This window comes from Lonchura striata, chromosome 4 (assembly GCF_046129695.1).
Source record: "Lonchura striata isolate bLonStr1 chromosome 4, bLonStr1.mat, whole genome shotgun sequence".
In the NCBI taxonomy this organism is placed as follows: domain Eukaryota; kingdom Metazoa; phylum Chordata; class Aves; order Passeriformes; family Estrildidae; genus Lonchura; species Lonchura striata.
In genome coordinates this window covers 18,593,442-18,612,036 of record NC_134606.1, presented here as the reverse complement: position 1 = coordinate 18,612,036, position 18,595 = coordinate 18,593,442, and positions in this window count along the sequence as shown.

Genomic DNA, 18,595 nt, shown 5'->3' with positions numbered 1-18,595 from the left:
AAGTTCAAACTGTTTTCATTCTGAAGGACAGCAATTTGCAAAGTGACAATATTTTCCATGAAAGGGAAATCCCAGCTTTTAACTTATTTCTGTCCCAAAGCAAGGAACTGTGTGGGTTCCCTCTCACTCCTTGCCCCATTACTTACTGTTGCATTTCAACCCAGGATTTGTGGCTCCAAGGTTAGCAGGTATGATTCTGAGTACAGGATTAGGAAGATTTCATAAAATGAGCACACCATATTTTTGGAGGTGTCTCTCTTCAGATGAGGACCACACTCTTTGTAACCAAGTCCTGCATTTTCCCAGTCATAAGAGTTATTATGATGTGATCTTAAAGGGAGTTGGGTCCTGAGCTGTGCAACTAATTCTCAGATCCTTTTATTTGCATGAACAGCTTCATCTGTAATCATACTTGCACCATATGCAAACTCTTCTTTGCAATCCACATAAATTACTAATTCACAGCTTAAGCTGCACATTTCCTCTATTAGTCACATTTCTTTGAGGCTTCTCATTACTACAGTATATGGAAGTCTTCTTTCCCTATGATGCTGTGCAGTGAATAATTGTGGGAATCAAAAGATATGTAAAAGATATAATTTAGGACCAAACTCAACATAGAAATTTCCCTAGCACAAACCTTGTCAAACAAGCAGTAGAGTTGCTGAAAGCTTACATTGCTACAAGCTTTTTCAGTGTTTGGAGACAAGGTATTTTCATCTGGTCCAATACTGAATGAACAACAGCAGTTTGAGAACTGTGTGTGGGGACTAATGACTAACTGAGAGGAGCTAATGGCTCAAACACAGTTGAGGGCCATTAATTGTAGGCAGTCATTAATTCTCAGACAACACCCAGTGTCAGAGTTGTTACTCTTATGAATAGCTGTTTAAAATCTTGTCTATGAATGTTTTTAGGGTTAGGTAGTTATAGTCAGCACATATGGGGCATTTCCAGAAAATTAACACTTTGTATGTTGGGCAGATTGCTTATGTCAGCTCTCCCCATGGCTCTCATTGCTAATACATTTTGAATGAGGAATTGTGGTTTATGCTTTTATACACTCCCAGTATTTAAGTTACATCTATTGCTTCTCTCTTTCTCTCTCTCTCTCTCTCTCTCTCTCTGTGTGTGTGTGTGTGTGCTCACCTTTTAAGAGATTGTATTGCAGAAGAGAAACTCCATGTTGATATATCTGACATGTCTTGTAACAACCAAAGGAAAGAATTTTAGGTAAATTACAAAGGAAACCAAAAATCTCCCAGCATGTCTCAGGTTATGTGAATATACAAGAAAAGGACAAAGGACGGTAGAGCAAGGGCTGCCAACAGCCATATCAGCAAGGTATTTTAAAGTCAGCTGCAAACGCAAACACATTCCTGTTGGACACACTGCAGATTGCTCCAAGATGGGTACAGGACTGGTAAGAAAGTGCAAGTTCAAAGAACTACAAGGGGCTCAGGAAAATTAGGTTGACCTCCAATTAAAACCTTGCCAATAACCTTCATAATGTTTTTATGGGTTCTATGAAATGAAGATGTAGTTTCACTTCCATTCTCAGTAAAGGCCTCTTTGCATCACCTAAGTCATCATCAAAGAAGATGTTAATATGACTTCTTTATTGGGGAAGCCAAGACCTAAGGGACTATGGAAAATGAAGCTTCCTTTTCCTATTAGAGTTATTTGCCCCAGGTTGAGTTGGAAAGATATTAGTAGTGAAACACAAAAATTATTCCTGTCTTATGTATATTTCGAAGCTGTATCAGCATGCTTACTTAACAGCTTTTGTGACTGCAATATCAATTTTTAATGGGCATTTTAAGAAAATAAAAATCTATTGGTTTTTTTGAATATGACTACTAAAGCCAGCAAGCAGACATATAAAAAAGAGAGCACATGAACAGCTGCAGATGTAATCCAGGCAGCCAAAAGACTGAGCTTACTCTTCCAGAACTCAAAGCTTGCCAGAGGAAACCCTCTTCTCCTTCTCTTCTCCTTCTCCTTCTCCTTCTCCTTCTCCTTCTCCTTCTCCTTCTCCTTCTCCTTCTCCTTCTCCTTCTCCTTCTCCTTCTCCTTCTCCTTCTCCTTCTCCTTCTCCTTCTCCTTCTCCTTCTCCTTCTCCTTCTCCTTCTCCTTCTCCTTCTCCTTCTCCTTCTCCTTCTCCTTCTCCTTCTTCTCCTTTTCTTGCAGATCTGTAGGTTTATTTTCCCTACAATTCCATAGATTCTTATGGTTTTCCTCACATAAGAAAATAAAACTCAAGTTACGGGTAGGAAGACTTAGAAGGCTTACTGAGATCAAATTACTGTAAGAACAAATCAATCTCTAATATAACCTTATTAGTAATTTTGCTTCATATAGTGTTTTCTCTGAGGGCAGGACATTTTAGAAGGCTTAGATTGTTCTGTAGGGGAAACTTTTATCTTCTGCACATGGAAAACAGAAGGATCAAAGAAAGAGGTAAGGAGAGAGTTTAATTGTCAGATAAAATTAGGTACTTAATTCACCCTTATAAAACATAGAGACAACCATGCAAATCTGAGAGTTGTGTATTTCCATGACAGGGAAACTACCTCACTCTGCAGATGCAGTAGTATATTTTATGCACACCTGCTTGACTGCACAACAGCTCTGGATCTGACCACTGCAATTAACTTTTCACAAGCAGGTCCTGGTGCGTAGGTGCATTTTTTGATAATGTGGCCTCTAAGTCTTTCTTCAGAATAGTTTTATGGTTTCCATGAACTTTGCTCAAAAATCTGCCAAAAGACTTCCAAGTAACAAACATGCTTTTGCAATTTACTGAAACTTTCCCCTTGTGTTCCAGAGAAGCAACCTCCCCATTAGTCACCAGAGAGACACATGAGCCAAGGAGGAAGGAAAGGGAATCAGCTCATAAAAACAGTCAATTCCCTTCTTTAGTGTCTACACTTGGTCATTAAATAAAAAAAAAGAAGTGAAATCCAAACTTTTTTTTTCCAAATGGGTCATTACTTCAGTGCAGATTGAATAGATGAGGACTATTTGCATCTTGATTTTGATCAGGAATTTTTTGATCAGTTGCTTTTTTTTGTACTTCATACCCAAGTAAGGGCTATTGTGCATTTGAGGTACTCTGCATCCTTCCAAAGGAATGCAGTCTCCCAGGTATATCTTTTTACTCTTCTTTAAATGACCAGTGAACTCTATTACCCAATAAGCAAGGGGGTTGGAGTATGTTTGCCAGATACTAATTTTACTTAGAAAAAACCTGAATAAAGGCCAAGACACAAAGTTCATATCTAAATCAAATTCATTTTCCTCTAAAGATAGAATGTGTTGCAGTTTGAGGTTTCCAACCGACTCCTCTTAAAAATGGACATTTAAATACTTGCAGTGTTGAGCCTGCTTAAGTTCTAGGCTTGGTTCAGTTGGAAACTGTTAATGTAGATTTTGCAAGCTGTGTCACATGGAATGACAAGCAAAGGAGATTATAATGTCTCTTCCAGCCTTAAGAATATGGCAGTCGAGTAGAAGTTGAATTTTCAAAGCAAGCTGTCAGTTGATGCGTGATGAAATGGTAATTCCTGTTCATTTCCCACTACAATGCATTCAAAGCCCAAGAGTGACATTCAAACCTTACTTCCTGCAAGGCAGTACTGTACTTAGGAACACACTGTGCAGTATGAGTTGTACACTTGTAACCCACAAATCCCCCTGCAATTTTTCAAGAATAATCAGTGATAGGTAGCAAAAACCCAAGCACATGGCTCATTTCTTGTGAGTTTTTCTCTGAAAACTTTCTCCACAAAATCACTTGGAAGATTTTGGCAAGGGCAGAGAGAAGGGGTTAGGTCCTGGATGCTCACAATATTGAACTGTGGAAATCCATAAAATAATCAGTGTTACATTGTCAGAACACGTACTTTCCACGCATCCTGGCCAGAGCAAATTCTGAAAGCCTTTCTGGTGCCAAAGTAGTTGAATTAAATTTAAAAATAGCTAAATTTAGCCGTCCCTCCAGATCTCAGTTTCTGAGTATCATCTGGCTGCAAATGTAGGTGCAGAAGGACTCTCAATCATGGGTCAAGTTATTGTAAATCAGTTGAGGCCCTGGAAATACCTGGCTGCACACTTTTAGTTTGGCCAAGTGCAGGGTAGTATGGCTTAGTTTAGCCATCTTTCCCTGCAGGCAAAGCTACATCAAATTGCCTTACATTTTCTGTGGGCTCAAAGCATTCACACTGGATTTACCACATTTCAGCTGACAGATGGTAACTTATTAAACATCAGTATGCTGATGAATATTTTGAGCCCACAAGATTTTTGAGACTTTTAGAAGAGATAATTCCTAAAGTATGCTACACAGCTTCCACCTACACTGCTGACTATATGTTTGCAAATGCTTTGTGGGTATGAGGTACCATACTTGCAAAACCAAGCAGACGTGGCACTTCAGTGCCTCTCTCCTCCCTCCTGCTTTAACAAATTATCATCCTATTGAAACAAGCAAGCTGTCTGGCACAGTTGTAAGTGTGGTTACATAACAAAGCCAAAAAAAGCAGCTCCCACAAATCCAAACCACAGATTAAGTCCAGTTTTAGAAGATAATATGTACAGTAGTGACAATGAGAATTAATGCCATAAGAAGAAACAACTCTCTGGCTCCATTACTCACAATAATTATGTTTAAAGGCTCATATGTAAACATTTCAAAATACAATAAAAACAGAGTACAATAGTATGGATGGCATTTTCCATTTATATCTTTTCCCCACACCCATAAACTCACACTGGAGATAAGCAAACTAGTTTGTTCTGGGCATTCTTTCATTCACCTAAAGCTGTCTCTGGAAGCAGTACTTAACAGCATTTTGTGTTTACATACATAAAAAAAAAAAAAAAGAAAAGATGGAATAAGGAAAAGAAAGGCTGTAGGCTTCAGAACCAGTGGTTCTTGAACTTCTTCTGGAATGGTCCAAAAAGTGCACCTATAGAGTCTTAAGTAGCCTTTGCTGGCCCAGAATACCACTGGGTTCCTTTCTCAGGCACACATATTTTAGAGACAGATGCACAGCCATGTTCCTCTACATGCGGGTACTGTGTTACAAGTGTTCTGAGATTTTTGGTAGGTAAAACATTATTTATCTCACTTCATTTGAGAAATGCTTCTCATTACCTTTTCTAGCAGTTTGAAATGAGTCATGAAAGAACTGGTTGACTGTCAGATAAGCTGAATATGTGGGGCTCTTGAAATGTGTATCCTCAAGTGGAACTTGACAATCATCTAGAGGTTCTTCGCTATCTACATTTGTTCATAATTTTGCATTATAATTAATAATGAGGCTAAGAATGAAAACTAAAATATGTGTGCTTTGTTCATAGGAATTAGAACAAGAACGACTTGTCTTTGGCTACACTTGAATGGAACAGTAGTTGAGAATATAATCAGAGGAAAGAACAAGAACTTTCTGAGGCTATAAACTATGATATACACAGGCTTAATAAAGTGTCACATGTGTCTTGAGATTCTGGCCCTATTATGTGCATTTCTTTCTTAGTCCCAGTGGTTGATGTAGGAAAAAATCTGCAGCTACCATTTTATGAAATTCTTGATAGCTCTGGAATTGATTATGAATGACAACAAAGAGAAATGAGTTTCAGACATTCCAGAAATAGAGTCAGAGTTCTCATTTAAAACAAAACAAAACAAAAAAACCCCACTCAACAAATAAAGCAACCCATTCCCCCAACCCTAAAGCTAAATTGTAGTATATGAAGAACAAGAACTAATTCCTCATTATTACACTAACAGTAGTCTTACGTTCCTCATTATTACACTAACAGTAGTCTTACGTTCCTCATTATTACACTAACAGTAGTCTTACGTATGTAGGGAGCTTGAGTGGTGAGTAAGGACTAAACATCCTTGTCCAGGACAACTTCTAATAATTTTTGAGTCTACACAACTCTTTGTCTCTGAGAACAAATCACAGAATGAACTAATAGAGGGTGGCTGCATAGCTATTCAAAACCAGAATCTTCTAATGTACCAGAGACCAGTAAGGTTTTCACTGGAAGTGGTGAAACAGAGAAAGCACACTGGCTGAACAAGGTACATGCCCTACAGATCTTATGCATAGGACAGAACACTTTGGAGTTGCTGATGGGAGTGAAACCAACATACCACTTTTCTGGTTTGATTAGGATGCTACCAAGCCAAAGTTTCACTACTGCTTTCTCCCTGCTTTGGAGTTTTCTCACCAAACAGGTCTGCTTCAGAAAAGAATCTCATCACTGGAAAGTTCACAAATAATGTACATACAAATAAACAGCAGCCCAATGACTTGATGCTAATTGTCAGCAACATGTAAATTTCAACCTGCATACACTGATAGGTAATTCACCATAGTTCAGAGGTGGCTCAAGACCAATGAATCAGAGAGACATAAATCATTCTTTTAGAAGTGTTGCACAGTTAAAACCAGAATAGGAAGTTCACTACAGAGAACAGTTCATCAAGCCAGGCAGTTTAATTACAGTGTTAGACCGAAGCCCTGGAACCTGTGAAGAAACATCAAGATACAGAACTGGTAAGGTCAAGTAAATCCACATAGGGAGCAAATGCTTCATCTTTCAACAGATACCATTATCTGTTTCATCCCATCCCATATCCACATGTCAAAGCTAAGAAAAGTGCTAAAAATAGAACCATAAAAAAAAAAGAATCAGTTTTGTGGCTTTCTGTATTGGTAACAATGCAGAAGTTTGTCTGTCAAAGATGGAAATAGTGCCTCATTCAGAGAGATTCACCTATCAAGCTCTTTTAAAAGTAAGTAGTTTTTCCACACCTCAGGAAGGAAACATTATCCCTGTAGATGTCTGCAATTACCATCTCATTTCTGGGCAAAATGATTAAAAACACAGTAATCAGAAAATGCCAACAGCATACAAGCGCCAGCTTTCTGGAGGCCTCACAGTCAGGGTTCACATCAGGACATAGAATGGAGACTGTCTTTATTGCCACTCTGGCCATCACTAATATAGAAAAAACCCTGACTCCCATATAGAGCCATATATAGGAGTGCAATAAGCCATGAAAATGCTGGATTCAAGAAAAGGTTACCCTGCTCCTGGTACCTGCAATGTCTTGTTTGAAGCAGAGCTCAGAATAGTGTGTAATTGTAACTTCTGTCCTGCCCTTCACCTGCAGGCTTACACATACCCTTATTCTTAATCTCTGGTGGATACTCCAAGGTGACAGAGGCATAGCTGATAACATTGCAAGGACACTCATTCTCAACTGTTACAGCTATTACTATTATTGAAAAAACAAAACACCAACAGCAATTCAGCTCTTTGGTAAAGTATGGCTGACTGGCTCATGCTGAACTCCAAGAAGACTGAGTCAGTGTCTATCAGATTGGGAAAAATACTTCAAGGGCCTGAAAATACTCCTGAAACTTTAAGAACTATCACAGCCATATGATAAAACAGGGTACTGACTGATGCCCTCATAGGTGTGGACAGCTAGAAAGCATCTCTTCCCTCCTTTGGTCTGCTGGAAAACTTGTTCCTTACTACTTACTACAACCCATACCGTGGTCAGATCAAAAATCAGACAGCTCCATTTGCTGTAGCAAAACAAATACAACTTTTAAGCACTGACAGACTTCATCTGCCCTCTTTCCCATGGACTCAGACCCCTGTGTCAAGATGTCCTTCCAACAGCTGTGGAAACTGGTTTGAAAACTGGAAGCTGGTTTGAAAACTTGTTTCTAATTTCTAAAGCAGTTGATGGACTGAATTCCAGAAACTAAAATTAATTCTGATCAACAAGGCTCTGCAGGTGCTTTATCCTCTAGGTCAATGCAATCAATGCATCAAAATCTTCCTCCCCATCATGAATCTCATCTCAAATAAAACCCAAATGAATTTACAGCCCTGCAAAGAACTCTGCCCTGAGCACCTAAGAGTTTTCTAATGAGTGTGGCAATGTACCTTGACATTACTAGGTACTTTGATAATTTTTAGAGATAGCATTTGTACATCATGGTAATAGACAGTGATACTGATCCCATAAACAGCCAAGCTCAGTATTGAGGAGGAATGAAAACAGAAATATAGGCAGTCAGGCAAAAGAGTGATGCTAACAAGAACAGCAGAATAAACATGGGAGAAGCTGAAGGAAAAGGAAAGACTTTTTTTACTCTTGTGGAAAGAAGGTGGGCAAGAACAGAAAGGCAGAAGCAAAAGCTTATGAAGATGGGTTTCACAGCTGAATGTCCTAAATAGTGCTCAATTTTGTGGCAATATTATGAAATTATATGTTTCCACTAGGAAACTTGGATAGTTCATATCACTTTTAACATGGACCATCCTAACAATAAAAATAGAAGAGCAACAGCCTGTGTATCAGGGCCAGAGTAAATGGGACATTTTCTGCCATTCTGGTGATACAGGATGGCTGGAATGGACCTTGAATGCATCTCCATGATTTAACAACCTGGAATCTAAACTGACCTTTCCCGTTTTCCTTCTGTTTTTTTTAAACAGTTCCCCAGCAGTTCTCAAGAGGGTACTCCTCCTGCACGGGTACTAATGACTGTTTCTGCACTCCTAAAAATTAAGTACTGACTTCATTGCATGGAAAGTCTTAAAAAAATGTGGAAGTATGGGGGGGGAAAAGTAATTTCAAGTGATAGTCCAAGCCCCTCCTCCCTGGCTCCAAAGAGTAATTACTCATCTGGAAAAAGAAACAACACTGCTATTTCAGTGTGGCTTAGGACCTTGGGCCTGGTTTCATGTTTCAGATTAATGCTTTCTGTGCCTTTTGGAGATTCAGAATAGCAAAAAAAGTCACTCTTCCAAGAGAGCTGCATCTATAGATGCAAGGCCTTCTGGAGACATATATGCCTTGCTGCCTTTTTCCTATTTTCTGGCATCCTATTGAGACACATAGCTATTTTCCCTCCCACTTGAATGAACTTCTAACCTGCATCTACAAAGCCACATCTGTTCTTCCTGACCTTCTGTCCAGGCCTCCAGTCACTCTGTGATGAATATATAGCATTCTTTGTTGCAACATAACTAATAAAGGCAAAAAGATCCAACCAAACAGTTTAGAAATGAAATGACAACATGAGCTGCATCCAGTCAACTGAAAAATATGGTGTTATGATATGATCCTACCTAATTCTAGTGCTAGTGGCATGGCTGGCTAGTATCCCAGATCTTTAAAAAAAGGGGCCAAAATTCTTTCCTCAGCATATTATTTTTATTATTTTGTGTATCAATTAGTAACACATAAGTATTTCAGTTATGGTTCTAACGTTTCTTATATTCCAGTGTGGTGGTGCAAGAATACAGACACACCAGGACAATGGTGAGATGCCCCACAAGTAGAGCTTCAACATCACCCATCATTCGGAGGAACAAATCAAAGCAAGGCAACACTTTACAGAAAAAAGACGGCCTGAGACCAAAATTTGAAACATGAGAAAAATTCGCATATTGTCAGAATAAATTGAAGAATAAAAATTTACAAAACTAACATGATCAGGAAATTATCAGCATCTAAAGAAAAAAATTCTTATAACAGTGATTCAGTAACTTTTCTTTCCAATATAATAATGGATCAGAATGAAATAAACTATGAACTCCATGAATACCTGTATTCTCATTTCCACACATTTAAAGAATTATGGGAAGATATGTATATAAGTTAAATAGAATTCTATAAAATTTCAGCTCCTTCCTTTATTAGTATTAAACCATTCTAGAAATGGTTTAATATAGGAATTGCCAGACTCACTTAGACACACGTCCATTTAGGCCAGAACACTTCCATTTAAGTGTCCAGCAGGAAAGGTTTCAGCAAAGAGCACAAGAAGCCTCACAGAGAAAAAAAAAAATTAAAAATTCAAATGTGGTATAATTTTAGCCTCAGTTTCCACCTCAGCTTTTCATGTACTCTCTTCTTCATCGCTTAATAAAATATGTGGGTTCTTTTCAAAAGTCTGAGTGCTCTCCAGTATACCAACAATAAGAAGCCATACTGCTACAATTTTTTTCAGCAATAGACAGTTTATTTAAAAAAGCACAAGAAGATTGAATTCCCAAAGCTCTGAGTAGGACATTAACCTATAAATCCCACATACACAGTTGCCAGCAGTAACAGATCGTAGCAAATAGACTGTGCAACATCAGATCCCACTGTCTGCCCTCTGCTGAGAATATTATAGACTCGGTGATTGTCTCTGTGAAGTCTGGGAATGCTTTCAATAGTGCAAAAGCAGACACACAGACACACCTCAGGTCTACCATATGTGTAGAACAAATACCTGGTTGATCCTGAAAAGTTCTGAGCTCTTAAAAATTCTGGCAATGTGCTTTTCACTTCTGCTTTACTAAGGTAAGCCTACAAAGTGCAAAAGTGACATCTCACTAGTTCAAATAATTCTTTCCTATTTCAATAACTCAGATAATTAAAAATGTTTCATTGATCTCCAGCAGGCTGCCTAGAGACAATCACAAAGACTCCTACAAAACTTCGCATATTGTCACAGTCTAAGCTATCCAGAGGTGAAAACTGCCATCTCTTAGCTCTTTAACATTGGAAAGCAAATCAATCTCCAAAAAAAATCCTAATTATCACTTTCTTTTCCTTATGAAAAGTCAGATAACTCACCACAGCAATAACAGGACTAGTTCACCATATAAGTATATAAACAACTCCTCATTCCTTTTGATGTCTCACATCCAAGTTACTCTTTCAAGCCTCCAAAACAATTCAGCCCTACCTAATGACAGACATAAGACAAAGTCAAAAGCTGCTGCGCAGGTGAACTTTAATTTTGCCTTCCATAGGTGCACAAGGGTCTTCTTGTTCTCAGAATGATGACACCAGTCCCACCAAAGTGGCATCAGCACTTTCTCCTATTTGTTCCTGAGTCTCAATAGGTACAGCATAAAAACTTGCTTCAATCACAGCTATCTTGCAAGAAATTCAGCTTCTGTCAACACTAAACTCAAGGTTTAGCCTTTGTTTAGTGGAAGATATTACCCTCAGTCTACCTCCAGAAAATGGTGGGACTTTGTTCTTAGATTTTTGAAATCTTCTGGGACGCACCATAACTTGCAGTTTCAGAGAGCTGTTTGAAGGACTATGAACCATATTCCTAGAGAATAATGCAATGTAGTGACAAAGTGACCTGAGCAGGACATAGATTGCAGGGACATCTGAATAAAAATGGCTCTTATTTCTTGTCTAATAGTATGAGTTCATATCTCTAGTCGAAGCTACAATAGTTAATTGGTTTATTTTTCAACACAAATAAGTTCACTTAAGGAAAGAATATGCAAGTATTTTTTATCAAGCAAGGAAATTTACCCCAGAAAAAAACTACTTCCTTTCATGAAACCATGAGATTCCAGTCACATGCCCTTTCAAGCTAAGAAGCACACACATCCTTAGAAGAAATAAAACAAGAGACATCAAGTTACATAATTCTTTAATAAAACACTTAAATAAATCTGAGATTCTTAGGGAGAGTTTTGTAGTAACTTGGTTAGTTAACTATGCATTTGGACTCAACACCTTTTGTTTCACATTTTCTCTGCTTTCCACATTGTGACAGCAAAATAATTTTTATTCAAGATCACTGAAATTCTACTGCATGTGAAAAAATAAGGAAATATATCCTGAGCTTCAGTTTGTGAATGATGGGGCAACAATTCAAAAGCTTCCCATTTCAGTCCTGCATGCCCAAATTTGTTTCACTGGCGTTTTGGCTGACATAGGTGAATGAAATAATCTGAGGAATCCAACCTTGAAGTCTTCTAACACCAACAAAAGATTACTGCCAATAAAATGTCTGGCTCTTAAAAAACTGAGGTTCATCCAAAAGAAGTTTAGGGATTGAGTTAAAATACCTAATGAATCTTTTCACAAAAAGTTTTAAAACAAAATCCAACAAAATATTTCAAGTTGAATTTCATTTCAGTGTTTGCTCATTTCATCCTGCTATGGAATTTAAGAAATTTAGTAGAGTTATGGGGATATTTCTTCCTTTACTTTTTTCATGTCTATTGTTTAACTTCCTTCCAGTTGGGAAACCTAGGGAACAACAAAGCATTATGACTGTGGTGCCCTTGATAGTGATGAAGTTATAGAACAGGAAATAAGCTCTTTGTATGTGATGATAACTGGACATTATAAAAATCTATGGTACACTGCCTTAAAATGAGGAAAGAAATAAGAATACAAAACCAAATACTTGCCCATTATTTTTATATGAAAATTCATTTAACGTCAAAGCCTATGATGGAATTGCAGCAGGACTTTAAGAATTAGTTTTAATTAGCTTTCTTTTTTTTACCTGCTGTTTTCACTACTCTGTCAGAGCTGGTGTGCATGAATTTTTCTTACACAGCAATTGTAAGAACATAATGGCTGAAGACATGTGAGGATTATGACAGATTTTACATTTTAAAAGTGAAGTGGTAGCAGCTAGGACAGTGTAATCTACCAGACCACCAGGGTCCACAGATTTCCAGTGTGTTGAGGTAATTCCTAGATTAATTTTCAATTGCTTTGTCTCATATTTGTGTCATATTTTATTTCTGTCTTCTGTATGTTCTCCTATTTGCTACTTTTTCTTTATGTAACCTCTTTGGTCTCTCTCTCTGGGCATTCTTCACATTTTACCAGTGTAATGCCTTCAATACAAACAACTTTACTGGTTAAAGTTGCTTGACTTATCTAAAACATCTATAGAAAAGTAATATCAACAGTATCTCTCTTTGTATTTATTGTGAAACGTAAAATATTTCTCCTGAGCAACATTGCCCAAGGTCTCAATACTACTGCTTTCTCATATTGATCACAATTCCTTGCTGCAGGAATTCTACCTAAAAATAATTATGACTCCCTTGCTTTTGTCTTCTTATTTCTCTCCAAAAAAGGAAATAACCTATTTCAAGAGACCAAAGATTCCTCACTGCCCAGGAGTCATGACAAATTCAGCCCTGGGGAGGAGCAGTGGCTCTATGTTAGCCAAAGTATACACTGAAATGCTGTTCTGGCACTCATGGTTTCCAAAGAAGTGTCATATGACAAAGATGTCACTTGGTACTTGATAGTTTTATCAAACCCTAAGGGATAGAAGACATTAATTATCTCGTAGTACAAAAACATTATTCCCTTCCCAAAGTGACATCATTTCAGTATGACAAATGCATCACCCTTTCACTTTTCTGACTGGAAAGCTAACACCAAATAGTTCATCAGCAGTATCATTTCATCTTTAAAGCATTGTTCCTTGGGTGAAAAATATTGCACAAATGAAGAATATTGCCATGAGCACAGAGGTGAAAGTCAGGCCTCTGAAACAGATTGAAGGCTCTCCCATCCTGCCATTTTTTCCTTAGCAGCTGTTAAGCAGTAGGTTATTCTCAGGTCATACTTACCTGACCATGGCATTGGGATCCTTTGACCTGTCTACAGATGTTTAGGTCTCTGTGAGATCACTCTTCACAAACTGAGTGCTCAACTCCGTGTGCTTGGTTTTCCATTTAAATGTGCTCTGCTGAGGGGCAAACTCAGTCTGGGTTTGCAGGGAGACCTCAATTCAAACCAGCACAAGCACTTTGATTCATCCAGAAGGCCAGGCTGGTGCTGAGGGTTTGCACTCACCTTTAACAAATGGCTCTGTTTGCTGCCTGGCCAGAGGATAATTTCGTCTGGCTGCACCCGAGGGACATCAGTGCTCCTGAAGCATCTCTAGCTGTCCAGGAGCACAGCCAGAGTCCAGCAGCCACCCTCTTCTGGCAGAAGCATTACAACCTGGTATTCGATTGAACCCCAGGTTTATGACCCAGGGAATGCCTCAGGGGAGCAGGGAGCAGGCAGGTGTGGCCGTCCCCAGGCCCACAGCCAGAACACAGCTGCCAGTGGGACCCCCGCAAGGCTGGAGCTGGTGCTGCGGAGCCAAAGTGGCCCCGGGGGCTCCCACATTTCACTCTGTCCAGGAGCCCATTTCATTATCCCCTGGTGTCACTGGTCCCTGCCCCAGCAGCACTGCAGCAGCACTGGTCTCCAGCTCCCCACAGCCCTGCCCTGCGTGGCCACAGGCACCACGTCCTGCTCCTGGTCCCTCCATCCTGGGAGGATGCCTGGTGCCCAGGGCTGGTGTCCCCAGGCTGCCTGCTCCTGGCAGGGGCGGTGGGACGGAGCCTGGCTGCCAGGCTCGCAGCAGTCAGCAGCACTACCATCAGCACCATCCAAAAGGGGGGCTCTTGCCAGCAGCCCGTCAGGCAACAAAAGCATCCTGGCACCATTTTAGCTGAGGGAAACAGAAAGAGCTCTTGGAGCTGCTGTAAAGCGCCGATAGCTACCAGCAAGGCTTTCATTTATTTCTGAGAATGTCCTTACATGCAGCCATTACTATGCAAGGGGTACATTTCATTGCAAAGAGCTCAGTTTCTGCTTTAGCTGGAAACTTCTTGGATATTTCAGAGGGTCTGGTTAACTAGGGTTTGCTGAAAATGGCCATTCCAGTGGTCATGATCCATGGTGCCTGGGCCAGCATCCTTGCATGAAATCAGCAGATGTCATTCCAGTGGAAACCCTGCAGCAAAGTGTCAGTTTGGGAATAACACTTCCTGGGATGCCTGTCCCCTTGAAAGACAGTGAGAGAATGTCTGACTCCCAAGAGCAACACAAAGCTGTGATACGTGGTCCTCTGGAAAGCTGGGCCCTTTACAAGCACACAGGCATTTAAACAAGGTGCAAGATTTGGCTAAGATAGTGTTTGCACAGGGGGTAGCAAGAGACACAGCACCCACTCCCAAGGAGCACCACAGCTTCTGGCAGCACTGTGCAGACCCTGCGTGGTTCCTCAGTGGGGTGCTTGGGAAGAAGAAACAAAGCACGAGACAAAGAGAAGGAGACACAACAGACTCTTAGTTTATAAAGCTTAAAAAGGGGTGAATGAAAGCAGGATGAAAAGATGGATTTTTGTCTTGATGTACAAACTCAGAGGTTTCCTCTCTTCACGTGGAAGTGAGAGCTTGGCCATGCATGGGCAAATATGCATGGAGTTTCATATTCCCCAGGTTCATCCACTCTTACAAGCACCTTTTGTACCACAGACTGTGCTGCTCTCTGGCACACTGGCTTTTCTCCATATGGCTGGCACATACTGTAATGGCATGGGTACCTCCACAGTGGTTTAGTCCCCTACCCACACTTTTCTGAGTGATAGAAGAGAGAAGAAAGGCCAAATACCATGAATCAGAGTATTCTCCAGCAATTCTGCTTTGCATGTAAGTTCAGAAAAGTTAGAAAACTATTTCCTCTCCTACACAGGGCTATTTTCTCCTCATTCATATCTGTAGGTTTGTCCCAAGTTGCAGTCCTATGATCTCACAACCTGCAGTTTTACCTTTACTTGTCCCTTATTCTACAAAACTGCATATACTACCTTGTTCCCTTGACCTGCCTACATGACATTTAGCTCCACTGGTCTTCCAGCTCAAGCCTGTGCCATCTTGGCATAAATAGGTGCTTAACTGCACACCAGCACTCCCCTGGTCCAGGAAGCCAATATACTTACTCACAGGGTTTATTAAAAGGTCCATTGCAGACAGATGTTTTGGCACTAAGGGCCAACTGGAAGCTACATAGCCATTTTAGAGAAGTGTTAAGCCACAGCTGCAAGTTTATGAGTTGGGTTTTGCAACCAGCTAATTACAGGCACAGCTGAGAGCACATACAGAGGAAGCTCCTATCTGCTGGTCAGTGACCACACAGCTATAGATACAGTATAAGTGAATAACAATGAGAAAAGCAACATACAAAAACTTGCTGGAATGAAGATACACGGTATGTTTCACTTTGATGAAGTTCAAAGATGGGAAATTCAATTTTATGAAATCCAGCAATGGGGAAATAAGCATGTATCACTGTAATAAGGTTATTAATCATGGAAAACTGAATGTCCTGTTTAAAATGAGCAGGACAAGGTAATAAAGACTATCAGTGGAAAGTGAAACATCACAAAAAAACTGGGTTATCAAAATAACTGATTTTTTACCTGACAGCTTGATCTGCATTGTGGGCATTAGTGGGGGAGAAAAGTGTTTTTTGACAAGTAGCGCCTGTACATCAAAGCAGACTGCAGTTTATTAGATATTATCTATTTTATTAGATTAAATCAGACCACATGTACCAAGCCTCAGATATGGAGAAAAAAATCCAGTTTCAGAGCATAATAGGCAAGGTTCCCTCTGGAGCCTTCCTGGATTCTGCCATGCTTAGACCTCAAAGCTTCATTGGTGGTTCATCTTACCCCACCTTTCTTTCTCCTCATGCTTCCCAGCATTTGGTGCTGTCGTTAGTGATTAGGATATGTTTAATGTTCAGGTGAATTAAATTACTCTTTCATGGCTGATAGCCACCTCATTGCCACCCTCAGCTACGATGTAATACTTCTCAACAGATGAAAAGCATGTATGTCTTGTCTGGACTATGATTTACACTGCACCGCCCAGAGATGTTTCAGGGTGAGGTATTTTACTTTACCCTGAAGTTAAACAGGAGCAGTCATTTAGATACAGACTTACTTCATTCTGTCTTAGGGAAGAGAGGGATAGGATGACATAGGATTAACACGTGCATTATTTTACTTGTGCTTGGCACAGCCATAAATTTTTACTATTCTTAAACTGTTCAGGTCCCTCATAACATGGAAGAGGAAGTACAGTCTGGTTTCTGTGATTCCTTCCATGTCCTGACTGCCTTGTAGCTTCGAGGCTGATGCTTTAAATCTTTAACTTCTTTTCTTCTAATTTTCCTCCCTAGAGTCTCTTTCCTCTTTCAGGCTTACCTGTAAAGCACATCAGGAAGTGGTAGTAAGACCACAAGTCTCAATACTTGAATTACTAGCCAGGCATCAGCAAGTATCTGCCTACACACAACTACACATCTGCAGGAAGGAAGGGGTGAAACCACCTTAGATTGAAATCACAACCTGCCTGGCTGTAGCTCACAGTGCCTTGTAAGTAAAAATGCAAAAGATACATATAACTTGCCAAAAGAAGTCTCTGTCTTACCACTTAATTGTACATGGCAACTAAGGGAGCCCAAACACTCTAAAAATCAGTCTGAGATAAGAAGTCTCTTATGTGATGAGGGACCTATAATACAGTGTACTGTCTTTATATTTTCCTATGTACTCAAAGGACATGCATCTGGAATGGTTACACATTTTCAGCTTATAAAAACTAACTGCATATTTGTCAATTAAAGTCAAACTAATTCCTGCATCCTGCATCAAAACCATACTTTGATAATCACATGTTTAACACTAGCCCATAGAATATAAACCCTGACAGGTCCTGATCCAGCCTCCTCAGCTTCCAGTGAAATCCACAGTCTCATTCAGCCTTGGATTAAACTTGGAGAACTGCACACAGCAAAATGATGTGTGGGGAAAGAGCAGGAGAGCTGCAGCCAGCACACCAGACTGCTTTCCAGGCACAATGTTGAAATGCCCTGAAGGTGTTATAAAGTGATACCATGCTAAGTAAGGCCACTAAATGGGTTTGATCTATTCTGACAGTGTCAGCTCTCCACAGCTAGAGGGGGGGAAAGAAAGTGTCATATGGACAGATCTTTAGGCACCATCCAGTTTGTCCACTTTATTATTTCTGCTGGCTTTTGGTTTTTTTTTAACACGGGCTAGGAAATTTATATTAATTCTTTCCTCTTTATCATAGTTGAAGATTTACATTCCTCCTCAATATGGTCATTTATCAGGTACATTTTGGGTTCCTATCTTCTAAAAAGCATAAAACCCCAACAAATCCCATATCATAAGCATTGTTCAGTGCCTCCCAGGGTCAAGCAGTCTCGCAGAGCAAGCTATTGCATGGGGAGGACTCTCTGCCCCTGCACATCTGCCCCTGAAGTGTGTGTGCAGCACTGGGCCAGCAGCGTGCTGAGCCACGCCTCTGTTCCACGGAGACACTTTCCACATCTATTGTTCTTGATTAGAAAAGCATCCCAAATTTTAGAATTGACATTTAAGACTGAATAAAGTTCCAGTTTGGTTTTATCAGGGCAAACTTTAAACTATATTGTCTAGTAGCTTTTGTTACTATATTTCCTTTATGAGTGTGAGTGGGAAGAGCATTAAGGAAGGCTATAAATCAAATGCATACTTCTAGTGAGTGCAGGAAATCCTTCATGTTTCATAGAAATAGAAATAAATGTGAATTTATTCACATTGTCCACATTTAACACATCATCCAAGGTAGTATTCTAGAAGCAAAATTATCAGAAGAAATCAAAGGAAAAAAATCCCCCAGAAATCCAGTGGTGCCTAAAGCATTAATTAAAAGCCATTGCCTCCTACACATATAAGACAGAAGAGACAAAAAAATCCCAGCATTTTTGTTTTCTTTTGTTTTTTGAGGGGCTAGGGGATAAAAGAAACATCATGGTGTTGAGATTTAAGACAACTCTCTTGACACTGATAGCGTGCCAGCATGTCCACTGGAAAATAACCTGCCCTTAGTGACTAATTCTCAACAGAAAACTTGGCTACTTGCC